Source organism: Bufo bufo, chromosome 2 (genome assembly GCF_905171765.1).
Source record: "Bufo bufo chromosome 2, aBufBuf1.1, whole genome shotgun sequence".
Taxonomy (NCBI): Eukaryota; Metazoa; Chordata; class Amphibia; order Anura; family Bufonidae; genus Bufo; species Bufo bufo.
This window is the reverse complement of record NC_053390.1, coordinates 164,291,307-164,307,857: the sequence shown is the minus strand read 5'-3', so window position 1 is coordinate 164,307,857 and position 16,551 is coordinate 164,291,307.

The window sequence follows — 16,551 nt, the reverse complement described above, 5'->3', positions numbered from 1 at the left end:
TACACCCCTCAAGGTATTCAAAACTGATTTTACAAACTTTGTAAACCCTTTAGGTGTTCCACAAGAATTAATGGAAAATAGATATACAATTTCAAAATTTCACTTTTTTGGCAGATTTTCCATTTTAATTTTTTTCCAGTTACAAAGCAAGGGTTAACAGCCAAACCAAACTCCATATTTATGGCCCTGATTCTGTAGTTTACAGAAACACCCCATATGTGGTCGTAAACAGCTGTACGGGCACAAGGCAGGGCGCAGAAGGAAAGCAATGCCATACGGTTTTTGGAAGGCACATTTTGCTGGACTGTTTTTTTTTACACCATGTCCCATTTGAAGCCCCCCCTGATGCACTCCTAGAGTAGAAACTCCAAAAAAGTGGTCCCATTTTAGAAACTACGGGATAGGGTGGCAGTATTGTTGGTACTAGTTTAGGGTACATATGATTTTTGGTTGCTTTATATTACACTTTTTGTGAGGCAAGATAACAAGAAATAGCTGTTTTGGCACCGTTTTTATTTTTTGTTATTTACAACATTCATCTGACAGGTTAGATCATGTGATATTTTTATAGACCAGGTTGTCACGGATGCGGCGATACCTAACATGTATACTTTTTTTAAATTTATGTAAGTTTTACACAATGATTTCATTTTTGAAGCAAAAAAAAACATGTTTTAGTGTTTCCATAATCTGAGAGCCATAATTTTTTCAGTTTTTGGGCGATTACCTTGGGTATGATTTTTGCGGGATGAGATGACTGTTTTATTGGCACTATTTTGGGGTGCGTGTGACTTTTTTATCGCTTGCTATTACACTTTTTGTGATGTAAGGTGACAAAAAATTGTTTATTTAGCACAGTTTTTATTTTCCATTTCTTACGGTATTCATCTGAGGCGTTAGGTCATGTGATATTCTTATAGAGCCGGTCGATACGGATGCGGCGATACCTAATATGTTTACTTTTATTTTATTTATGTAAGTTTTACACAATAACAGCTTTTTTCAAACAAAAAAATGATGTTTTAGTGTCTCCATATTCTGAGCCATAGTTTTTTATTTTATTTTTTGGGGCGATTGTCTCAGGTAGGGGCTCATTTTTTGTGGGATGAGGTGACGGTTAGATTGATACTATTTTGGTGGGCAAACGCCTTTTTGATCGCTTGCTGTTGTACTTTTTGTGATGTAAGGTGACCAAATATTTTTTTATTTAGCACAGTTTTTATTTAATTTTTTTTACGGTGTTCATCTGATGGGTTAGGTCATGCGATATATTTATAGAGCCGGTCGATACGGACGCAGCGATACCTAATATGTACAGTTGCAAGAAAAAGTATGTGAACCCTTTGGAATGATATGGATTTCTGCACAAATTGGTCATAAAATGTGATCTGATCTTCATCTAAGTTACAACAGTAGACAATCACAGTCTGCTTAAACTAATAACACACAAAAAATTAAATGTTACCATGTTTTTATTGAACACACCATGTAAACATTCACAGTGCAGGTGGAAAAAGTATGTGAACCCCTAGACTAATGACATCTCCAAGAGCTAATTGGAGTGAGGTGTCAGACAACTGAAGTCCAATCAATGAGATGAGATTGGAGGTGTTGGTTACAGCTGCCCTGCCCTATAAAAAACACCCACCAGTTCTGGGTTTGCTTTTCACAAGAAGCATTGCCTGATGTGAATGATGCCTTGCACAAAAGAGCTCTCAGAAGACCTACAATTAAGAATTGTTGACTTGCATAAGGCTGGAAAGGGTTATAAAAGTATCTCCAAAAGCCTTGCTGTTCATCAGTCCACGGTAAGACAAATTGTCTATAAATGGAGAAAGTTCAGCACTGCTGCTACTCTCCCTAGGAGTGGCCGTCCTGTAAAGATGACTGCAAGAACACAGCTCAGACTGCTCAATGAGGTGAAGAAGACTCCTAGAGTGTCAGCTAAAGACTTACAAAAGTCTCTGGCATATGCTAACATCCCTGTTAGTGAATCTACAATATGTAAAACACTAAACAAGAATGGATTTCATGGGAGGATACCACAGAAGAAGCCACTGCTGTCCAAAAAAAATCATTGCTGCAAGTTTACAGTTTGCACAAGAGCACCTGGATGTTCCACAGCAGTACTGGCAAAATATTCTGTGGACAGATGAAACCAAAGTTGAGTTGTTTGGAAGAAACACACAACACTATGTGTGGAGAACAAGAGGCACAGCACACCAACATCAAAACCTCATCCCAACTATGAAGTATGGTGGTGAGGGCATCATGGTTTGGGGCTGCTTTGCTGCGTCAGGGCCTGGATGGATTGTTATCATCTAAGGAAAAATGAATTCCCAAGTTTATCAAGACATTTTGCAGGAGAACTTAAGGCCATCTGTCCTCCAGCTGAAGCTCAACAGAAGATGGGTGTTGTAACAGGACAACGACCCAAAGCATAGAAGTAAATCAACAACAGAATGGCTTAAACAGAAGAATATACGCCTGACCTCAACCCGATTTGAGATGCTGTGGCATGACCCCAAAAAAGCGATTCACACCAGACATCCCAAGAATATTGCTGAACTGAAACAGTTCTGTAAAGAGGAATGGTCAAGAATTACTCCTGACCGTTGTGCACGTCTGATCTGCAACTACAGGAAATGTTTGCTTGAAGTTATTGCTGCCAAAGGAGGTTCAACCAGTTATTCAACCCAAGGGTTCACATACTTTTTCCACCTGCACTGTGAATGTTTACATGGTGTGTTCAATAAAAACATGGTAACATTTAATTCTTTGTGTGTTATTAGTTTAAGCAGACTGTGATTGTCTATTGTTGTGACTTAGATGAAGATCAGATCACATTTTATGACCAAATTGTGCAGAAATCCATATCATTCCAAAGGGTTCACATACTTTTTCTTGCAACTGTATACTCCCCCCCCCCCCCTATTTTTTAGCATTTTTTTTTAACTTTATTTGAGGAAAATAACTTTTTTGTTTATTTTTACTTGAAACTTTTAATTTTTTGGGGGGAAAACTTTATTTTTTCAACTTTTTTTTTCACTTTATTTTTTGTCCCATTTTGGGACTTGAACTTTTGGGGGTATATTCCTTTACAATGCATTCCAATACTTCTGTGTTGGAATGCATTGGCTGTATGAATAATACTGTGTGTATTACTCATACAGCTTCCAGGGCCTGTGAGATCCAGGGGGCTGGATCTCACAGGCTCTTCACCGGAAGGCAGCACAGATGCCTCAGGAAGGCATCGCGCTGCCTTCCATGCCATCGGGTCCCCCCCACAGCCCTATGGGGACCCGATGCCACCGCACCAGGTAAAAGCCGCAAACCGCAGGTCTGAATTGACCTGCGGTTTGCGGCGATTGCCGACACGCGGGGGTCACAGGACCCCCCCGCGCATTTAGCCGAGGAGCCTGCTCCGGGCGGCGGTGATCGGGACAACACATGACGTACCGGTACGTCATGTGTCCTTAAGGACTCGGGAAACATGCCGTACCGGTACGTCATGTGTCCCTAAGGGGTTAAAACCCACAGGGACTCTTTCTGGCCACAATAGTGATGGAAAAGTTGTTTCAAGGGGACTAACACCTGGACTGTGGCATGCCAGAGGGGGATCCATGGCAAAACTCCCATGGAAAATTACGTAGTTGACGCAGAGTCAGGTTTTAATCCATAAAGGGCATAAATCACCTAACATTCCTAAATTGTTTGGAATAACGTGCTTTAAAACATCCAGTGTGTATACGATCAGGTATGATGTTGTATCGATCAGGTAGTGTAAGGGTTATGCCCGATTCACAGTGACAGACCAAACTCTGACAGACCAAACTCCCCGTTTAACGCACCGCAAACAGTCCATTTGCACTACCGCAAACTCCCCATTTGCACAAGGTTGGATACTAAGCTAGCCATGTCCCGTTCCTTGTCCTCACTGACGTCATTGAAGGTCTCTTCCTCCACCCAGCCACGTACAACACCAAGGGTCCCCGAAAGGTGACAACAAGCCCCCTGGGACGCCTGCTGTGGTTGGTCTTCCACCTCCTCAAAGCCACCTTCCTCCTCTGACTCCTCTTCTTCAGACTCCTCTCTCGCAGGTCCAGCAATCAACGACGACAAGGCTACTTCTGGTGGTGATGGTGACCACCACTCTTCCTCTTCATGCTCATCTACGGACTGATCCAGCACTCTTCGCAGGGCACGCTCCAGAAAAAACGCATATGGGATGAGGTCGATGATGTTGCCTTGGGTTTGACTGACCAGGTGTGTCACCTCCGCAAAAGGACGCATGAGCCTACAGCCATTGTTCATGAGCATTCAGTAACGCGGCCAAAAAATACCCAGCTCCGCAGAGGCTGTCCTCTTTTTTTTTTAATTAAAAAAATCTGTTCTTACCAGTTTAATCTCTGTTTTGTCCCCTATCAGGGGCTGGTGTATGGAATAGATTTTAGGAACCGGGAGATGGAAAAAGATGGTTGGTCGGTCCTCTTACTTCCAATTTGGGGCACTGCGTGTGCGCCGTGCAATGTACTGTGCCACCCTATATGAGTGGTGTGTTACGTAGTACTATTCCTATCAGTTTAATCCCTGTTACGTCCCCCATCAGGGGCCGGTGTATGGAATAGATTTTAGGAACCGGGGGATGGAAAAAGATGGTTGGTCGGTCCTCTAACTTCCAATTTGGGGCACTGCGCGTGCGCCGTGCAATCTACTGTGCCACCCTATATGAGTGGTGTGTTAAGTAGTACTATTCCTATCAGTTTAATCCCTGTTACGTCTCCTATCAGGGGCCGGTGTATGGAATAGATTTTAGGAACCGGGAGATAGAAAAAGATGGTTGGTCGGTCCTCTTATTTCCAATTTGGGGCACTGTGCGTGCAATGTACTATGGCACCCTATATGAGTGGTGTGTTAAGTAGTACTATTCTTATCAGTTTAATCCCTGTTCCATCCCCTATCAGGGGACGTGTATCAAATAGATTTTAGACAACAGCAAAGAGTTGTCAATAGTTGACACACTCATGACATAAATTTTATTCCTCTATGCGTCAATCTTGGTGTAGTGATGACTGTGCTCGTGCGCACGTTTGGGAGATTGCAGGCGATGGCGGTTTTTCAAAGCCTATGGTCGTGCTGAGGTAGTTCAGTGACAGTTAAGTGACCCAGAAAACAATGATTCTGCAATGTGGGCCCATTGTTGGCCTAGTAGGCTTTAATGATCACCTTAGATGTTCACAAAGAAAATTAATGTTTTTTCTATGCAAAATTATCCAGCCGATCGCTTTTGGTCTGTTCACAATGAAGCAACGACCTTATCATCTGGGGTGTGCCAACACACTCATAGAGGTGATCGCTTCATTGTGATAAGCAATCCCCTTCACCACAACAAGGTAACGATCACGAAGGGGAATTGACACATGTATGTGCCTTTTTTTTGGTTTTGTTTTTGCAGCCACAGTGCAGCACCAGAGGCCAGAAAAATTAGGAATGTACACATGCCTGAAAAATTAGGTATTGTTGCCTAAAAATTGATGTTTTCCATGCAGAAAGTGCACTAAAACATTGCGGCTTGAACCCTAGTTGGTGGCGGAGAAGTCACGCAAGTCATCCAGCATGCAGAGATTAAATACAGCAGCGTGTGGACCATTTTTAGCCCAAGGCATCTCATCAGGCCATTTTTTAGTCAAATGCATCGCCCACTGTCAGTCCCTTCGGGATCCATGCCTCATTCATCTTAATAAAAGGTGAGGTAATCTAGACTTTTTTGACCTAGGCGACTTCTCATTGACAATACCTCCTGCTGCGCTGAAGGTCCTTTCTGACAGGACACTTGAAGCGAAGCAGGCCAGAAGTTCTATCGCAAATTGGGATAGCTCAGGACACAGGTCAAGCCTGCACACCCAGTAGTCAAGGGGTTCATCGCTCCTCAGAGTGTCGATATCTGCAGTTAAGGCGAGGTAGTCTGCTACCTGTCGGTCGAGTCGTTCTCTGAGGGTGGACCCCGAAGGGCTGTGGCGATGCGTAGGACTTAAAAAGCTCTGCATGTCCTCCATCAACAACACGTCTGTAAAGCGTCCTGTCCTTGCCGGCGTGGTCGTGGTAGGAGGGAGATTACTTTCACCTCTTCCCCTGTTAGATTCCCGTTGTGCTGTGACATCACCCTTATACGCTGTGTAAAGCAAACTTTTTAACTTGTTTTGGAACTGCTGCATCCTTTCCGACTTCCGGTAATTCTGTAACATTTCAGCCACTTTCTGCTTATACCGGGGGTCTAGTAGCGTGGCCACCCAGTACAGGTCGTTCTCCTTCAGCCTTTTTACGAGGGTCCCTCAACAGGCATGACAGCATGAAAGACCCCATTTGCACAAGGTTGGAAGCCGAGCTACTCATGTCCCGTTCCTCATCCTCACTGATCTCACTGAAGGTCTGTTCTTCCCCCCAGCCACGTACAACACCACGGGTACCAGATAGGTGACAACGAGCACCCTGGGATGCCTGCTGTGGTTGGTCTTCCTCATCCTCAAAGCCACATTCCTCCTCTGACTCCTCTTCCTCAGACTCCTCTTCCAGCGTTGCCACAGGTCCATCAAGCGATGATAAGGCTGTTTCTGGTGGTGACCACAACTCTTCCTCTTCACGCTCATCTACGGCCTGATCCAGCACTCTTCGCAGGGCACGCTCCAGGAAGAAAACAAATGGGATGAGGTCGCTGATGGTGCCTTCGGTGCGACTGACTAGGTTTGTCGTCTCCTCAAAAGGACGCATGAGCCTACAGGCATTGCGCATGAGCATCCAATAACGTGGCAAAAAAATACCCAGCTCTGCAGAGGCTGTCCTAGCACCCCGGTCATACAAGTACTTGTTGACGGCTTTTTCTTGTTGGAGCAAGCAGTCGAACATTAGGAGTGTTGAATTCCAACGTGTCGGGCTGTCGCAAATCAAGCGCCTCACTGGCATGTTGTTTTGCCGCCGAATATTGGAAAAGTGCGCCATGGCCGTGTAGGAACGCCTGAAATGGCCACACACCTTCCTGGCCTGCTTGAGGACGTCCTGTAAGCCTGGGTACTTATGCACAAAGCGTTGTACGTTCAGATTCAACACATGTGCCATGCACGGCACATGTGTCAACTTGCCAAATTCAATGCCGCCAACAAATTGCTTCCGTTGTCACACACCACTTTTCCGATCTCCAGTTGGTGCGGGGTCAGCCACTGATCCACCTGTGCGTTCAGGGCGGACAGAAGTGCTGGTCCGGTGTGACTCTCTGCTTTCAGGCAAGTCAACCCCAAGACGGCGTGACACTGTCGTATCCGGGATGTGGAATAGCCCCTGGGGAGCTGCAGTTGATGTGGAGCAAGACGCAGCAGCAGAAGAGGACTCAGCCGAGGAGGTTAGCGAAGAGGATAGAGTAGGAGGAGTAGAGGAGGTGGCAGCAGGCCTGCCTGCAAGTCGTGGCGGTGTCACCAACTCCTCTGCAGAGCCACGCATTCCATGCTTGGCAGCCGTCAGCAGGTTTACCCAATGCGCAGTGTACGTGATATACCTGCCCTGACCGTGCTTTGCAGACCAGGCATCAGTGGTCAGATGGACCCTTGCCCCAACACTGTGTGCCAGAGATGCCATGACTTCCTTTTCCACAATAGAGTACAGGTTGGGGATTGCCTTTTGTGAAAATAAATTTCGGCCGGGTACCTTCCACTGCGGTGTTCCAATAGCTACAAATTTTTTGAAGGCCTCAGACTCCACCAGCTTGTATGGTAAAAGCTGGCGGGCTAAGAGTTCCGACAAGCCAGCTGTCAGACGCCGGGCAAGGGGGTGACTCTGTGACATTGGCTTCTTACGCTCAAACATTTCCTTGACAAACACCTGACTGTGGGCAGATGAGCAGGAACTGCTGAAGGGGAGAGGCGGAGTGGTGGGTGGTTGAGAGGGGGCAAGGAAGACAGCAGTGGTTGACGTGGCTGAAGATGCTGGACCAGGAGGAGGATCGTGGCTTTAAGTTTGTGTGCTGCTTGTACTCATCATGTGTTGATCCCATAGGCGTTTGTGATGTGAGATCATGTGTCTTCGCAAAGCAGTTGTACCTAGGTGGGTGTTGGACTTCCCACGACTCAGTTTCTTTTGGTACAGGTTGCAAATGGCATCGCTGTTATCAGAGGCAGACACACAAAAAAAATGCCACACTGCTGAGCTTTGCAATGACGGCATTCTGGTGGTGGCAACAGCATGCGTTGATTGGCGTGCTGTCTGGCTGACCCCTGGTGCCGATACATGCTGTCTGACTGTGCCACTAGCTCCTTGCGACGACATCCCCCTGCTTCCAACTCGTCTCCTCCTCCTCTCTGTCTCCCCATCTGAACGTTCCCCCTGTTCTTCTTCTTTTCGAGCGGGCACCCACGTGACATCCACGGACACATCCTCATCATCAACTGCTTCACTTGTATCTGACAACTCAGCAAAGGAAGCAGCAGCGGGTACAACATCATCATCACACCATACGTCCATGTGTGTAATGCTGCCTGACTGAGACATATCCCTGTTATTTACATCCTCTGACAATAATGGTTGCGCATCACTCATTTCTTCCAACTGATGTGTAAATAACTCCTCTGACAGATCAGGTGAAGCGGCTGTGGTGCTAGTGTTGGTGGTGGCGGCGGGCGGGCGAGTGGTAACTTGAGAGGTGCCCGAAGCTGAGCTGGAGGAGGATGGTGCGTCTAGGTTCCAAGCGGAAGCTGTAGAAGATTGGGTGTCCTGTGTAAGCCAGTCAACTATGTCCTCAGAATTTTTCGAGTTCAGGGTACGTGGCCTCTGAACACTGGGCATTATTCTATGGCCAAAGGAAATCACAGCACCACGACCACGACGGCCCCTGCGGGGTGGCCTGCCTCTGCCTGTACTTTTTTTTTTAGATTAGTGGTACCATGCGTGCAAGGTACTGTGCCACCCTATATGAGTGGTGGGCAGTGGGCACAGTACAGTCTGTGGGCCTGACACACACTGGCAGGCAACTGCAATTATATTACAAAGAAAAAATTAAATGACTTTTTTATCTGCAAGGTACTGTGCCACCCGATATGAGTGGTGGGCACAGTACAGTCAGTGGGCCTGACACACACTGGCAGGCAACTGCAATTATATTACAGAGAAAAAATTAAATGACTTTTTTATCTGCAAGGTACTGTGCCACCCGATATGAGTGGTGGGCACTGGCAGTGGGCACAGTACAGTCAGTGGGCCTGACACACACTGGCAGGCAACTGCAATTATATTACAGAGAAAAAATTAAATGACTTTTTTATCTGCAAGGTACTGTGGCACCCGATATGAGTGGTGTGCACACAGTACAGTCTGTGGGCCTGTGGCCTCTCACACACGGGCAGGCAACTGCGATATATATATAGAAAAAAAAAGCAGACTGATGTACCAGCCCTAAAAACGGCTTTTTGGGGTGCTGTGCTGTCAGGACGCTGTCCTTACAGCAGATGAGTCTTTGAGGACTAGAGTGGACACAGAACACTGGCCTAGCTAACGATTTCCCTATTAATTCAGCAGCAGCAGCACTCTCCCTGCTCTAACACTGCAGCTTCAGAATGAATCTAAGATGGATGCTGTCCTTGCTTTTTGATAGGAGGTGGGAGGGTCTGGGAGGGAGGGTATGTTGATTGGCTGGAATGTGTCTGCTGACTGTGAGGTACAGGGTCAAAGTTTGCTCAATGATGATGTATAGGGGGGCGGACCGAACATCGCATATCTTCGCCCGCCGCGGCGAACGCGAACAAGCGATGTTCGCCAGGAACTGTTCGCCGGCGAATAGTTCGGGACATCTCTAGTGAAGAACTCTTAATGATGAGATGAATTGATTCACTCATCCCTAGTGTGTATACATTTATGTGATACTTATAACTTTTTGTCATGTGGAGCTTTTTGAACCTTTGTTCTTTAGTTAGTAAAACCATTTTAAGATACATGAAACCTTTTGATCATTTTTTAAAAAAATTTGGAGGGTGAAGTGACTAAAAAAATTATTAAACCCTTATGGATCAGTGCCATACATGTGCAGCTTAGTGAACAAACCATTCTGCCATATACGGTGCTCTACTCAAGCAGGCAAAGTCAATAACAACCAGACGCCTGATGTATCCAGTGGCATCACCGAAAACTCCAATGCCGGTGGAGTACACTGTAGATGAGGCGGTCAGTGCTGGCCACAGAACCTAAGGGACATACAGAGGGAGGGAGCTTCTTCTCTAACTCTATTGCCTCCTCACGTGGGGTGTTGATGATTTTCATGGCACCCGGAACCCATACAAATGCCTCCAGGCCTGCCATGTACAGAAGTCTATGAGGTCCAGCCCCTAGGCTGGGTCTCATAGGCAGCTGCCAGTGAGAAACTGACAGTTTTAATGCAGCACAATACAGTATGTATCAGAGATCAAACCCTCAAAAATTGAAGTCTTATAGTGGGACTTATATGAAATAAAGGGTTAAAAAATGATGATGATAGTAGTAATACAGTCTATACCTTGTATTTCATCCAAAGTGATCCCCTGGTTGGTAATCCGATGCGTCGCTCACTATTTGTCTGTTCTGTATTGTTCTTATATTGGTGCTGTCCTTTTAAATCCTGGCGTCCTCCTTGCTCACCTACCAGCAGCAGCGCGGCCCCGGCCGGAAGCACGCGCGGCGCGAGGGAGCTTGTAAGTCTGTTGTCCGGGTAACCGCTTTCGGTGACGTCACCGTTGGGAGTACAGGGGCCTCCGTAGGACAAAAAACTACCTACGCGTTTCGGGGCCTATCGGGCTCATTCGTCAGGGTTAGTCTGCTAGTTGCACCTCGGCGGTTTAAGTAGCTCATCCGGTTCCCATGGCAACATACGAACACAAGTCTTAAGGTAACGGAGGTGCCAGTATATTGAAATATGGTGAGCGCTCGGGATGCGACTTTTTACAAATAGTTTTTCAATTGTTCAATTATTTATTTGTTTATTTAGTAATGGGGTGCCTGGGAGTGGATTATACTGAAGGGTGGGGGGTTCAGTTTGATTACATGAGTATCCATAGAGCACCATAAGTACAGTTTTTTTGGTGTTCATTATTGAAATGCAAACAGTTCTATTTCTTGATTTAGTCCATTCGGGGCTAGACTGTTGCATCTAAAGATCCATTTGCTTTCAGTTCTAGACATGGATTTGATAAAGTCACCTCCCCTCTTATCTTGCTTAACTCTTTCTATGCGCCCAAAAATGGATCCCAGGAATTTTCCCTGATGGAATTCAGTGTAGTGGCGTGACAGTGGGTGGTTATCCGATTTCTTATTTATGTTATTAATATGTTCCCTTATTCTGACCCTGAGTTCTCTTTTTGTTCGTCCCACATACATTTTGCCGCATGGGCACCTGATGTAATAGATGACTCCTTTGGTGTGACAGGTGATGTAATCTCTTATTATATGTTTGCCTTGTGAGGTGTCTATTTGAAATGTGGGTTTAACTTGGTGCCTCAGGGTTTTACAATTAATACATAGTCTACAAGGGTAAAAACTCTTTTTAACGCATGTTTTGGGATCCACTGTGTCTTTTTTGATGGACGGGACCACCAGGTTGGCCAAGTTTGGAGCTTTTTTAAAAATAAATGTGGGGTTAGTGGGAATCTGGTCACCAATGGTCTTATCATATTTTAAAATGTCCCAATGTTTGTATATAATTCTTTTGAAAGTGCTCACCCCTACACGGTATGTCGTGATGATAGGGACTTTGATTTTGTTGGGATCCTCTCGGTCATTTTTGTCCCCTTTTGTCACTGGTATTTTTTCTTTTAGTAAGATATTTCGATCCAAGTCCTTTACTACTCTAGTAATTGGGATGAGTAATTCTAATTTGTAGCCTTTTTCTATAAATTTTGTGTTTAGCATCTCAGCCTCCTCTTGGTAATTGGTGTTAGTGGTACAATTTCTACGTGCTCGTATGTATTGGCTATAGGGAATGTTATTGAGCCATATAGGTAAATGGCAACTGTCCAGGGGGATAAATCCATTGGTGTCTGTGGGTTTGTGGTATGTTTTGGTATGTATTTTTCCGTTCTCAATTTAGCACTAAGTAGGATGTGCCCAACTAGGTTCCTGCATTCCAGGGGGATATTGTGTATGCCTAAAAACAAAAGAGCCAGTTCGGGACGGAGGTCAACAACCTGAGAGGTTATCCCCATGATCAGTTCAAAAACACTGCACCAGTATGGGGTAAGTACGGGGCATGTCCATAAGATATGGAGTAATGAGCCTCTAGCCCCGCATTCCCTCCAGCAGTTGGGGGAGGATGAAGGGTAGATCCTGCTCAGTCTCTGTGGAGTGAAGTACCAATGCAAGAGGGTCTTCAGCCCTGCTTCATAATGGGAGACACATTTCCACCAGCCGATCATGTGACTCACACTTCCGGTTTCCGGCTCTGACTGGAGTTTGAGATGTACACACACTGGCCACAGTTCCTGCTGCACAGGTGAATGTAATTACACCTCATCTAACATCCTATATTAACTGACGCCCCAACACACAGTCCTTTACCCCTGAGGAAGCCGGATTGCTCCGGCGACACGTGTTGGGCGCTTGTCATGTTTCCAGGTACACTGCACCAGCTGGTTATGTAGGTTTGGCTCTTGATATTTGACCTTATGCTGGTCTATCTGTATCCTCAATTTTAGTGGTCTTACCTCACCTTACATTTGCTATATGTGACTTATTGTATTGCTTTATATGCTGGTTGATAACGCATACATCTATATGTGATAATTCAGTGGACCTGTGTGTGTCGGTTTCATATATTTTATTGCATACCGCACTTTGTTCTATGTTGTATACAATTTTTTAATGCGTGTGTGTTGTTGTGTCCAATAAACTTTATATATTTTTATATCCTTTATGGTTGGATGTGCATTTATGGGGTGGCTCTTTTTGACTCTCTCCTTGGGTTAGATGATTTGACATTTGAAATTGGTTAGGAATCTAATAGCTTGAGACCAATACTCATCTAGAAATAAAAACAATAAAATTGATATCCCTGTAAGCGTACTGACCAGCAGAATAAACTTAATATGTCATTTTTACCGCACAGCATGCGCCGCAATAACAAAACCCCAAAAGCAATGGCAGAATAATATAAAAAAATGTATGGTTGTCAGAAAATAGCGGTACTGGTACCTAACAGGCTGTTTGAATGCAACATGTACACTCACCTAAAGAATTATTAGGAACACCATACTAATACGATGTTGGACCCTCTTTTGCCTTCAGAACTGCCTTAATTCTACGTGGCATTGATTCAACAAGGTGCTGATAGCATTCTTTAGAGATGTTGGCCCATATTGATAGGATAGCATCTTGCAGTTGATGGAGATTTGAGGGATGCACATCCAGGGCACGAAGCTCCCGTTCCACCACATCCCAAAGATGCTCTATTGGGTTGAGATCTGGTGACTGTGAGGGCCATTTTAGTACAGTGAACTCATTGTCATGTTCAAGAAACCAATTTGAAATGACTCAAACTTTGTGACATGGTGCATTATCCTGCTGGAAGTAGCCATCAGAGGATGGGTACATGGTGGTCATGAAGGGATGGACATGGTCAGAAACAATGCTCAGGTAGCCCGTGGCATTTAAACGATGCCCAATTGGCACTAAGGGGCCTAAAGTGTGCCCAGAAAACATCCCCCACACCATTACACCACCACCACCAGCCTGCACAGTGGAAACAAGGCATGATGGATACATGTTCTCATTCTGTTTACGCCAAATTCGGACTCTACCATTTGAATGTCTCAACAGAAATCAAGACTCATCAGACCAGGCAACATTTTTCCAGTCTTCAACAGTCCAATTTTGGTGAGCTCGTGCAAATTGTAGCCTCTTTTTCCTATTTGTAGTGGAGATGAGTGGTACCCGGTGGGGTCTTCTGCTGTTGTAGCCCATCCGCCTCAAGGTTGTGCGTGTTGTGGCTTCACAAATGCTTTGCTGCATACCTCGGTTGTAACGAGTGGTTATTTCAGTCAACGTTGCTCTTCTATCAGCTTGAATCAGTCGGCCCATTCTCCTCTGACCTCTAGCATCCACAAGGCATTTTCGCCCACAGGACTGCCACATACTGGATGTTTTTCCCTTTTCACACCATTCTTTGTAAATCCTAGAAATGGTTGTGCGTGAAAATCCCAGTAACTGAGCAGATTGTGAAATACTCAGACCGGCCCGTCTGGCACCAACAACCATGCCACGCTCAAAATTGCTTAAATCACCTTTCTTTCCCATTCTGACACTCAGTTTGGAGTTCAGGAGATTGTCTTGACCAGGACCTCACCCCTAAAGGCATTGAAGCAACTGCCATGTGATTGGTTGACTAGATAATTGCCTTAATGAGAAATAGAACAGGTGTTCCTAATAATTCTTTAGGTGAGTGTATGTTAACCAATTGATGATGCACTGTTAATTAATTTTTGCACAAAACCTGTAAGTTAAAAATGCTTACAAGACCCCTTGATAAATTCGGTCAGGGGCGTGGGTTCCAAAACTGGTCACTTCTTCTGAGCTTTTTTTATTTTTTTATTTAACCATACAAATCACCAAACCAGGCCTCAAATGCATATGGTGCTCTTTCTCTTCTGAACCCTGCAGGGTATCCAAACAGCAGTTTATGACCACATAGGGGGTACTGCATGCTCAGGAAAAATGATGTAACAAAATTTGAGGTGCATCTTCTCCCATTACCACTTGTGAGAATGAAACATTTGAGGCTAAAACCACATATAACTGAAATACAATATAATGTGGCAATCTAAAAAAATTCTATGAAGCACCTGTGGTTTCAAGCCAATTACTATACTCCTAGGATAAGTTCTTGAAGGATTTTGTTTTCAAAATGGGGTAACTATTTGGGGTTTTAAACTGTACTGGTTCCTTAGGGACTCTGCAAATGTGACATTGCATCCTGGGAGCATTCCAGCACAATCTGCCCTCCAGCCAGGGCCGGTGCAAGGATTTTTGCCAACACCAGCGAAGCTACATTTTGGCGCCAATCACCATTATCTGTCTTAAAAGCAGAAAAATTCAAATTTAGAAAATTGTGAATTTTCTAAATTTTCCACAAATTTGGGATTTTTTAAATAAATAAAGGTAAAACATATGGACCCAAATTTACCACTAATGTGAAGTACAATGTGCCACAAGAAAACAATCAATCGGTTGGATTAGTAAAAGCATTCCAAAGTTATTACCACATAAAGTCACACATTAGATTTGTAAAATTATGCTCGGTCTTTAAGCTGAAAATTGGCTGTGTCCTGAAGGGGTTACATCTTACCCTTTATTTTAACTCTTATTTTGTACTTTATTGTACTGTATTGCAGCATATTATAATTTTACAGTTATCCTTTTACATCCTACCTCTGTCAGAGTGTAAATAGAGTACTAAAATGGCAGACCTGTGCAGTAGTGATAGACGAACATCTGCCGGGACGGTTCGCAACCGCAATCAAATGTTCGTGAACCGCAAGTTCACAGTGGGTCCCATTCATTTTAATGGCAGACAAACCTGAAAAAATCTTCAGCTCATATTTGCAGCCAAGAAATAATTACTAGAACTGCACAAATCGTCCCACAACATGGACAGTGACATACCAGATGTATTATTCGAATTTGCGATCTTCATTCATAATTTTCTTCAATGTGAAATATCGGCAATATCATTTTCGCATGCGCAAAAAGGCGCGACCTACTACAGCAACTGTTTCCACCAGACCGAAGTCGGATGCGATTAGAAAAGATGGTTGCCATTGGCGACTGGTATATCACACCAGTTATAATTATTTTTTCCAATACCGTTTGTCACTGTGTGTACCAGAGGGAATGCAGCAAAAAAAGTATATTATTGGTATATAACACTCAGCTTCTATCAGTTTTTTTGGGGAGCAACTGGTATATCACACCAGTTATAATAATTTTTTCTAATTACGTTTGTCACTCTGTGTAGCTGCAGAATCGCTCACCACTGCTGCATAATACAAATCCACTATAATATGCTTTCTATGTTAGAAAGTATATTATAAGTGTATTACACCGCTCTGTACTGCACACCTATCAATAGTACACCTATACCAGTCCTTAAAAGGACTTTTGTGGACCTATTTGATAGCGTTTTTGTCCCCAACAGCCTGTCCCTGCTCCACACAGCAACCTCTCCCTACACTGACAAAAGACTGAATGTAAAATGGCGGCCAGATAGGGTCTATTTATAAGGTAGGGGGTATGTCCATGGGCTGAAACATCTCAATTGCCTGTCCTGTACCACCTGATGGATGTGTCATGGGTCAAAGCTCTTCACAATATAAAAGAATATGGCGGACGCGAATACCTCCATATGTTCGCATGTTCGGCAAATCACGAACAGGCAAAGTTCGCCGCGAACCAACCGCCGGGCGAACTGCAAGGCCATCTCTACTGTGCAGATCTCAACCAGTGCAGGTACTTTTAAACTGTTCCTGAGCCCACTCCAGACAATACCTGCTCACT